General features: G+C 34.0%; 1 protein-coding gene across 1 annotated transcript in view; it reads left to right on the top strand.

The window, feature by feature from the left end:
• The first annotated feature begins 7,020 nt into the window (after positions 1–7,020).
• LOC106464680 (beta-2 adrenergic receptor-like) overlaps positions 7,021–10,319 on the top strand; it is a 14,308-nt gene continuing 11,009 nt past the window's right edge. Inside the window, exon 1 of the mRNA XM_022392444.1 lies at positions 7,021–7,141. The gene's annotated coding sequence lies outside the window, so the exon portion shown is untranslated. The remainder of the gene's footprint in view (positions 7,142–10,319) is intronic.

The raw sequence follows: 10,319 nt of genomic DNA on the forward strand, positions 1-10,319 counted from the left end.
TTTCCATCTATCAACTGTTCGAGATTAGGAATACTGCTTAAATGTTCATTAGTAAAAACTGAAGAAAAGGCAGAATTTAACCATCCAGCCGTATCATAATCATCAGATACAAACCTTCTTTTATCAACCCTCAAAGGTCCTACATCCATCCTCAAATTGTGTTTACCCTTACTGTATTTAAAGAAAACCTTACTGTTCATTTCTACATTTTCCGCCAACCTTTTTCATACATCTTTTTTGATGTCCTAATGTCCTGTTTGACCAACTTTCTTGACCTATAATCTTTTAAATCACCCGTCATACCAATCAATTTAGATTTCTTAAATTTGTGATGTTTTTCTTTAATTTTGTCTCTTATACCCTTTGTGAGCCAACCTGTTTTTTACTTGCAGCCACCCTTTTCTTTCTATAACGAATATGTTTATCTTGAATATTTAAAAACTTATCTGGAGAATTTTTCCACATTTGATGAGTGTATCCAGAAAATTCAGCTGCCCAATTCACAACAGATAATTCTTGTCGCATCCCTTCAAAATTTGCTTTTTGAAATTTGTAGCTAAAATATCATTTTTTCCTGATCTTTATATATACAGCAAAAGGTCGAACCTAATAGAGTAAGGATCACTTGCACTCACATGTTCTCCCATTTTCACCTTCTCAACCATTTCTATGTTAGAAGTTAAGAATAAATCTAAAATAACATTGTTTCTTGTAAGTTCCTTGAAGAAACCCATCTTGATCAGTTTCTAAAAACCTTTTTCCCTCACGGTTTGGCTCTAACATTGCCCAGTGTATATGCCTGAAATTAAAATCATCCATAATTATGATCTCATTAACACCTGAAATCTTAATCTCACAGTAACATTTCTCATTAGTTTGATCAGTATCATTTGGTGGTCTGTAATAAAAAGCCTTTTCCCTTTACATCCACTAATAGAAACCCAAATGGATTCAATCTCCTTGCTATTATCTTTGATATCCTCAAATTCAACAGGATGTAACTCACATTTTACATATGGAGCCACATCTTCCCCTCTCTTTAATACTCGATCCCTATTAAATAACCTATAATCCTGTATTTCAAATACATTCTGTCACCACAACTGTCTACATTTAACCATGTTTCAGTTATTCCCATTATATCAAAATCTTCCATTTCTACCAGTGCTCCAAAGTCGTGTATTTTATTTCTTATACTTATAGCATTACAATAATAACTTAGAACTATTATTATACATTGTTACTACGCTAAACTTTCCTCTACATCTTATTTTTTCTGCATTTTGTTTATACTGGCCCTCCCCACTGTCTGGTCCTAGTTTAAAGTTTCCCTTACAGTTGAGTTAATAGCCTTAGCAAACAAACCCGACCATACCCTATTTAAATGTAAACCATCCATTGCAAAAAGCTCCCTTTTCCCACTGAACTTATCCCACAAGTCCAACCAACCTATCTGCTCATCCTTACATATTAACCCAAGTCTAGCATTTGTCCCTAGTAACCAATTTATAGTTCCATCCCCACAATTAATTCTCAGCAGTCTTTATGCCAGAATGAAGTTATAGCGCTTTTCTTTAAATGCCTATATCACCCCTTGTACTTATTAATTAATTCCTCTGACCTACCTTTTCCTACATCACTAGCCCCTACGTGCACAACAAAAACTGCATCATTGCTAGCCCCCTTTATTATATCTCTTGCCCTGTCACTTATATCCTCCACCTGTGTCCCCGGATAGCCTAATCTAATTCTTTTTTCTCTATTTACTCCACAGACTATCCTATCCACATGTCTTGTTAAGGAATCACTTATAACTATAACTTCCTTAAGTTTATCATCTTTCTAACTTCCTGAAAGTCATTGTTAGCTGACGTTATTCCTTGCATGTAAAAAATTAAGCTCCTCGTGAAATTTTACTGCCATTCCCCGCAGTTTATACTTCTATTTGTCTATTGCGTCTACTTTAATTAGGATAACCTTCAACTTTCCCTCCAACCTACAAATTCTACATACAAATTGCACATCTTCTCTGGTCCTAACTTCATTAAAAGTACATACCAGTCCCGAGTTCACAAATATAACCCACTCAATGTACAAATCACACTTAATTAACGAACTGTAAACGTTTAACTCCTACACTAGTCTTAACCATTGTATTTGTAGCCTGGAAATAAATACTCAAGACTAAATATCAGTAACATACTGCCAACAATGTTAAGCCTAACGTTTGAGAATCAAATATATTACAGTTTTTCTCACTGCTTTATGTTTACACTAAAGTAGTTAAGTTTATCTTTAATTATATATAGATGTGGCAAATAACTACTCTTTACTTTATTTGATGTTTACGTAATACTAATAACACAATGTATTTGCCTGATTTATAACTTACCTATAAGCTGAAGATAAACTAATGCATCTAAAGTCAAATAAAGAAGTTAATCCTTAAAACACAAAGAAACAATTAGCTAGTCTTTAAATTGTGTTTGTTTAATAAAACAATGTATTTAACCTGTTTTACGATTTACCAGTATGTTGAATTATAGCTACGTCTAAAGTTCCGTTAACATGTCTTAAGCCTATTCTAACCCTGCAGTACAGGTTACACCAATAATCTCTAATTTAAAATGTTAACCCTACTATTTCTATTTATCAATCTTACTAGCTGTTGCTATTCTTTCGTTATTTAACCCAAATTACTACAAATGATAATATTAATATTAAATACTATTCAAAAATCTATAAGAGCTTAACTTTCCAACGTGTACTCTCTTCCGTAGTTAGTGTTATTTACTTTATCATTATTAAAACTTATAGCTAGAAATAGTTTTTTCGAGGGGCTAAATACTTTCCTCCTAGTGGAGAGCGAGGATTGGACCTGCGTGATAGAGATGAGGATTTCTAAACTGGCGAATGTGTTTCGAACTTGTGTGATACCCCTAAATTAGTAAATATTCCACTTAGCTTTGTAAGAGTGACATTCAATCCCTTATCGTGTAGAAGAGGATGGAGGTGAGGGGGGTATGGTGACGCCGAGTGGCTGCTTTCTTTTTGGTGAGTAGCTCAAAATTAGGGAAAGTGTTAAAATAATCTTCGTGGTATTGCTATAAATACAAATTCCTTCCGATCGAATACGCACATTATAATTAAGCTTCAAATGAGCAGGGCTTTCTCAAGTTGGCTGCTTAAATTCATATATTTAATTAAAGAATAATATTAAAAATAATATCTAGTCAGTAGAATTTAAGAATACTGTTTGTTTTTGAGGAGTTAACACTCAGTTTGCAAGCTAGGGAGACATATTTGATGGATTTATTCCTAAAAAAACCTTTCCAGTTCTCTTTTTTTTTCATTATTCTGAATAGAGATTTGAGCTTTTTGTCATATCTGAAATCTAAATTATATTCCAGCGTGGCCGAATTCATACTAGTTTCCAGACTATGAGGGAGTAAAACCCACTCCCGAATCCAAAGTCCCATACAAAACATGGTGGTCGCAGCATATGTTGGAAAAATACAAGACATAATTTCTGAATTCTGTAAAGTCATTTTCTCGAGTTCTGTCGAAAGAGTTGACCGAGAAAAGTTCAACGAAGCTTATTTGTGCTAAAAGGTGGCTAAGTGCGGTAACCTGTCTGAACATGAACACTATTTTGTGCAAGAGAAGCACAATCTGGCCAACCCCATAAACACCACGTTTTCGTGCCCGAACATTAATAAGAGATAAGTTCTTTTGGCAGTAAAGTGTGTATGTGTGTTTTAAGTTAACAGATCCGGCCCTTTATCGAAGTATATTGTTTTTCTTCTAACTCGAATACCGGAAACCGTGACACTCCCTCTGTAAACAACCCAGTTCCCCGGATTCGGTCTCACTGACTCTCAGACTGGGTGTTGAAATAATTGTTGAAACTTACTACAGTTGTTCATAAATATATTTTTGGTGTAGGCATTCGAATTTTCAGTGTTGTTGAATGATTCATTGCAGGGGCGGACTGAATACCCAATAAAGCAAAAGATCAAAATGAAACAAGCTTGTTTTTTTTATTAAGTAACGAAAATATAACTGATATCTGGTGTTTTCTATCATTAACAGTGTACTAAAAACAATAATGGGCTCAATTTGAAACAGGGTGAATTAAATAGCATTTCAATTTTCAAGCGTCGATCACAAACACAAACGTAACTTTGTATAAACGAATTCATAAATTCAGTTGTAAGGACGTTGGTGGAGAGGTCACGGTACGATATTTATACTTATGTGTTTTCCTTTTTCCTTATCGGAAAACTATGGATTTACGGTCGTACTTCACTAATCCTAAGTGGAATGTAAACATTATGAATATTGTGGTGACAACGCAAATCATGAGGTTGTTTAATAAATCATTTATAGGAAGTATTAGTTTTACCATATATACACATTAACTGTGTGTGGTGTGTGTGCTTTCAATTAAATTAGACATCCCAGAGCTCAGATACAGGGGGGAGCTAACACTAACATGGTTTACAGAAGACTGGGTCTTGTTAGCATGAATTATGCCTCAAATTAGTTGAGTGTTTGTTTTGTGTCGTAACTCTCGGCCTGAAAAATACATGGCTCAACGTTTTTCTAAAATGGTGTATTATAGTTATACAAATCATCGACAAATGAAGTACCTAGCTACAGTGTTAAATATAATTTAATCAAAAAGATTCCATTACTTCGAAGCAATGTACTCGTGTTTTTTTACTTTTTTTCGGCTATTAAATGCTAAAACAAAGCAAATTTTTGTTCTCCCTCATATTCAACGATCAAAGTTCAAGTTCTGTTCTGATTTTTTTAAGTTTTCATAATTGAAGAGGCGGTGGCAGCGTGTTCATCTTCTAATTAAGTTCTAGCGTTCTAAGGTGGAATTCTTCCCGACAATAAAGAATGATGCAGAAGAGACTGGAGGTCGGCACAACGCCACATTCGAATGGACAAATGTGATGGAAGACGCTTGGCAGCAACGTTATTCACCTCCAGCAGTGTATAGCAACTCTGATGGAGAATTGAGCTACATTACCAAATGAACACTTATGAGCAAGGACTCTAACACTATACATTTAAGCATCAAGTCACATGACTAGGAAATTGACACTGTTTTGCACAAAACTAAATTCAGGGACGTCATTGGCATTGCTTAATAAAAGTAGTACCTAGTCATAGCTAAGTTACTGTTAACTACTTATCATTTAAATTTATACTCTAGTCCAGTTCTTCTCAACCTTTTCCAATATCATTCACCCCTATAAGTTTTTCACAACACCTTACTCACCCCAGTTCGAAAAAAGACAAAAAAAAAACCAGAATCAGGGTGAATGAGTATTATCAATTATACAACAAATTCAATAGCAAAAAAAGTCATTATTTATTATTATTTATTCTATTTGTAGTTTGATAAATATATTTATTTTATGTTGTATTCATTATAGTTGTAGTTTGATGTATATTGAAATCATAATAAAGAAATTTGCATTTTAATTTAGTAAGACCATTGAACATACCGAATGATTTAACGAATTGAAAAAAGAATATGGGCGTTTATACGAACTTATGATCTCTTAATGGCCGTCTACTCTAAAGGTTTCTCTTTAACTTGAAGTGGCTGATCTTAACGCTAACTTTAGCATATCATATGTTATTCTGTTTTATATTTTTGATGCAGTTATTGGCAATGGTACTTATGCTAGTTTACTGTCATTTAAGTCAAATCCTGAGTTGTTTTTTTTTAAGAAGATTGTTAACATTACTCGTTTTGATCAGTGCTTCTCAACTGAGTGAATGGTTCTTAGTCTGTAGTTTACATAGGCTATTTTAATGCAAATTAATTATTCCATTTTTTTTGCGCTAATCAGGTCAAAGATAAATCTGTCTATTCAATGTATGTAATTCAGGTCACTGCAGTCTCCAAACGGTTAACTGACACCTCCTCATGTTTTAAGACGACTCGCTGCTTTCAAGAAACGACTTACTTTACAAGAACCATGTTTGACAAACTACTCCTTCGAAGGGAAAATTTTTCTCGGTCGGATTTTACTCCTTTCACACCTTTTCACACCTTTATGATTCATACATATTATATTTGCTTCTTCGTGAACCCGTATTGTGAACCCGTAATTCGGATATGGTTAACCTGTCTTGCCTGAACTCACTAATTATACTTTGTGATTCGTGAAGGGCTGGTGTGTCCTTGTAATTAGTACGCCTTGCTGCAGCTCAAGAGGTCTAAGTTTCGAGTCGCGATATGCAGTTGAATACGATTCGCATTTTCGGCTGTAGAGGCATTATAACTGTACCGCAGCTAATAGATTAATCTGCAGTTCTAAATTAAGGATGCCTTTGCCTGAGCCTCAGGGATTCCTGACCAAAGCTGTTTAGCCCATAAGTGCCATGCAAGTTGAAGATACCTAAATATCAATTTATAACAGATACGTAATTTTCCAAAGACTGTGAAATCCATTAACTGGACAACTAGTCGTCATGATGACAGAGCACGTCACAAATATAGCTTACGTGATTTCGAGTGCCAATTTTGCCTATAAATATTGAGATCTAATTAAGAAAAACACAAATCTCATCTGTTTCAATAATTTTGAGCCAGAAAACAGAGTAGAAAATAATGTCAGTATATTTTATAATTTTTGTCTAGTTAATTTTAGAACGTGAAAACGTTTGAACATTTTTTGTATCGCTTATAGTGGAAATAAACAGCATGTTATACATTTTTAATTTCTTTTTCTTATTCTCTTTATGGCTTAACAATAAATTATAAAGTGTTATAATGATAGTAATATAATTCTCAAGCTTCTATGATTTGATTGGATGAATTTGAATACCTGTATCTCCTATTTCAGGTTTGAAAAAAAAAGACACTCCTTCCAGCTAACAACCAATAAAAAAGGAGGATTTATCAGTTTTTAAAAGACGCAAAGCATGTACCAGTCGCTTATAGTTGAAGTGTTTTACTCTTACAAGTTCTCAAGAACTAGTATTGTAAAGATTACTTGAAAAGTGAACACAGCATGCTTAGAAATAATTCTCAAGCTATTATAGACCTGGAACTTATTGCTGATATTATATTTGTGTTTTACCATTCCTTTCGACAACTACAACAATAACTCAGGTAAGGATATTTATCACTGACGTTTGATCGTATATCATTATCGATCACTCAAAATTTACGTGATTTTTATCCAGCTACGTAACTGTTTCAGCGTGGAAAAAAAATGAACAATACGTACTAATTGAAAATAATAAAAATAAATAAGTTAATTGTTTGTAATTAAGCAAAAAGCTACACAATGGGCTATCTGTGCTCTGCCCACCACGAGTATCGAAACCCGGTTTCTAGCGCAGTAAGTCAGCAGACATACCGCTGTGCCACTGGGGGTCGTCTAAGTTAATGAATATAAAACTAGTCAAAATTGGTCGGGTATATGAAATATAACTTTCTGATCAATAATAAATAAACAGATTCTATTTTTACGTATATGTTTCATATTTTAAATACAGTTTTAAATTTGTTTCTAGACCAATGTTCATATGAAATTTCCATAAATTTGGTATTGTATTATTGGAATACAATCAGTAGTTATATTCACATTTCAAAGTTTTTATAAGGCTACTAAGGTCTGCCGCCGTTTCTAATTTTGAGTTATTGACCAGAAGGGGAACGAAACAAACCAACAGCTATTTTATTGATTGTCTCTTATAACGCACTCACTTAAAACGCAGGGACAATTTTGTGGTACCGCACAGATCCTAATATGACTCATCAGCTCCGAAATACAGAGCTCTACCGCACAATCAGGTCACGTCCGAATAAAATCATACTAAAATCTGTAGTTTTATTGAAAAAAAAAAAACTCTATTAGACACTTTTTTCGGGGTTTAAGCAGACAACATAAAATAATAAGAAATTTAAGCTAGAATGGTGTATTTAAAAGTAAAAAATAACTTTTTCAATAAACTTTAATAAAATTCGGAAGTTAAAAAGTCACAAACATACTAAGTATAATTAAACTACTTTTTTACATTTTTTTTTATTCCTGTAAACTCCCAGTGGGGCATAGGGCCGTGTTGTTGCAGTTACTTGTAGCAGGTTGGTTTTTACGGGGTGGAGTTGCTAGCCCCACGCCCAACCTTCCCCCTTTCTCATCCTGGACTTGGGACCAGGCAAAGGCGGAGGTTGGCATGTTTGGTGTAACGGGGATTCGAACCCGCGACCCTCAGATTACGAGTCGAGCGCCCTAACCACCGGGCCATGCCGGGGCCCTAACCACCTGGTCATGTCGGGTCCACTTTTTTTACATATAAACTACATATTCCTTAGAACGTTTCGTGTAATATATTTCAATAGTTTTTTTTTTTGTCTAATAAAAAAAACAAACAGGAGGTCTGTCGTGAATCGACAGATCCGGTCCTCAGATGAGTAATACATTTGAAAATGAGAATACAGATTAACAAAGATTTAGAAACAATATCATTGGGTTAACTAGCTGTAATGATGTAGCAGATTTATATTTGAATTTACTGAGTGTCAGTGATAATTTTGATTCTTGCTTGTAAATGTATCTTTTTAAATTATGAGTGTATGAAAATGAATTGTTGCTTTTTGTATGATGTGAACGCCGCATAGATTTTGTTTAATGGCGAGAATAGAGAGAGAAAGAATAAGTAAGGACAGTATATTATATTACTAAACGTCTTTAAGTTATGTAAATATGCATATGTTCATGTGATGATGGCGTAGTTTTCCTAAACAGTAAGCAATACAATGTGCAGCAACACATTTGTTTCCCTCGTTGTTGAAAATATAAAAACATTTCCTGCTGCAAATGGTAACAAAACAGTCGATCAAAGCAGGATGTATACGGTGGGTGGATATCAATTTGAAGCTCATTTTCAACTTTTAGAGAGTTTGTTTGTTTGTTTGTTTTTAATTATGCACAAAGCTACACAAGGGCTATCTGTGCTCTGCCCACCACGGGTATCGAAACCCGGATTCTAGCGTTGTAAGTCCGCAGACATACCGCTGTGCCACTGGGGGGCTTTTTAGAGAGAGATGCGATTCATGAAGACGAATTATGGATATAAACCTTGACTATCAGTTTGTAAATTAAAATAAAACATGGATAGAGAACATGGGTTTAATCCTTATCTAGTATTAAAAATACATTTGCGGTGTAATTATTATCTTTATTGCAACAGCATATCGTTAAATACAGGATACCTAGAATAATACGAAATCATTTTAACTGCAGACATCGGAATTTGTAACGCCACTTGTTTTAGGCTTAACATTAGTTGCCTGTATTTAGTACAGCCAATATTCGATAAAGAGGAAAATTAACACTGTAACTTGTGTACGTTTTTTGCTTTGGTTTAGCTAGGGCTAAACTTTACCGCACTTAATACTATCAATAAATAAACTTCTCTACATTTAACAACAAATCCCAGATGTAACTAGCCAATAATATGTTTTCTGTTCTCTTTGTTTAACCAATAGTTATACTCTTCTTCACTGCCTAAGTAATTAATCAAACACGCCTTTAATCTCTGCCTCAGCCTACTATGTTTCAGTATAAAGTATTGCTTTCCCGTTTAGCCAATAGTGAGAGTTTATTCCACTTCCTGGGTTTCGTAATTACCAGATTAGCAATAGAAAGGAGATAAGAAGCATCCATAAAACACTTTATCTATAATTATAATAATAAAAAGATTTGCTGCAACAGCGACAAATACTGGCAAAACTACTTACTTTCATATTTACAGAGAACGTTGAACAAACATTCTCAAATATTGTTGGCTCAGGCTAAGATTGTATGTAATTAATTAATTTTGCAGTTGCTAAAAAAAAAAAAAAACGTTTTCAAGTGCTATACACATATCAAGGGCCTTATTGCAGTGTGTAGTCTTGCATTATTTCTCAACCTCGTCGGTTTATCTTTAAATATTATACTCTGTATAAGCACCGTTTATTATATAATTGCCAATTTATCTTTGTCTATTCCAAATACTACCTAAAAATCATATGTTCATAGATAGATAGATACGTGTATAATGAAGAATAATAATGAAATATTTGATGTACTTTATAAGCTTTAGATTATGCTTTGTCACTATATATATATATAATTCCCTGGTGGGTCAACGGTAAGTTTGCAGCTTATAACGCTTAAATCCAAAGTTCGATACCCGCGAATGACAGAGTGCAGACAGCTTATTGTGTGGCTTTACGCTGAAACAAGAAAAACAGTTTATATATAATTATAGTATTTTGGCACTTGTGTATAAAGTTA

The sequence above is a fragment of the Limulus polyphemus genome, unplaced genomic scaffold (assembly GCF_000517525.1).
Source record: "Limulus polyphemus unplaced genomic scaffold, Limulus_polyphemus-2.1.2 Scaffold1716, whole genome shotgun sequence".
Taxonomy (NCBI): domain Eukaryota; kingdom Metazoa; phylum Arthropoda; class Merostomata; order Xiphosura; family Limulidae; genus Limulus; species Limulus polyphemus.